The sequence below is a fragment of the Triticum aestivum genome, chromosome 4A (genome assembly GCF_018294505.1).
Source record: "Triticum aestivum cultivar Chinese Spring chromosome 4A, IWGSC CS RefSeq v2.1, whole genome shotgun sequence".
Classification (NCBI taxonomy): domain Eukaryota; kingdom Viridiplantae; phylum Streptophyta; class Magnoliopsida; order Poales; family Poaceae; genus Triticum; species Triticum aestivum.
Genome location: NC_057803.1, coordinates 442,882,567 through 442,882,983, shown reverse-complemented (window position 1 = coordinate 442,882,983; position 417 = coordinate 442,882,567).

The window sequence follows — 417 nt, the reverse complement described above, 5'->3', positions numbered from 1 at the left end:
GGGACCTCGCGAGGTTCGCGTGACCTGAGCCATGACGACCGAAGCCAGGCGGGCGCCAGCGGGCACAGAGTGCCAGTTTCCTCTTCGGTGCTAAAGAGGAAAGCGCAGGCGAGGAGTCCTGAGGCATCAGGCAAAGGTTTCCATATCGATGCAACGAGACCAAGACCAGCAGGACGGCGGGACGGAGATCACCACGGAGCCCACGGCAGCGTCACCACTAGAGCCTTTGGCAGGCGCAAACCACCTTTTGTCAAGATAACTTGTACTAGTTGTCTCCCTTCAAAATTGGCCGTTGTGGGATCCCTTCCCGCCTAACATTTGGAAAGAGGACCAGGGCCTCTATAAATAGGACTAGCCACCACCCTAGTAGGGGGGATCATTTGGACCATCCTCAGACTCACCAACTCATCGATCTCA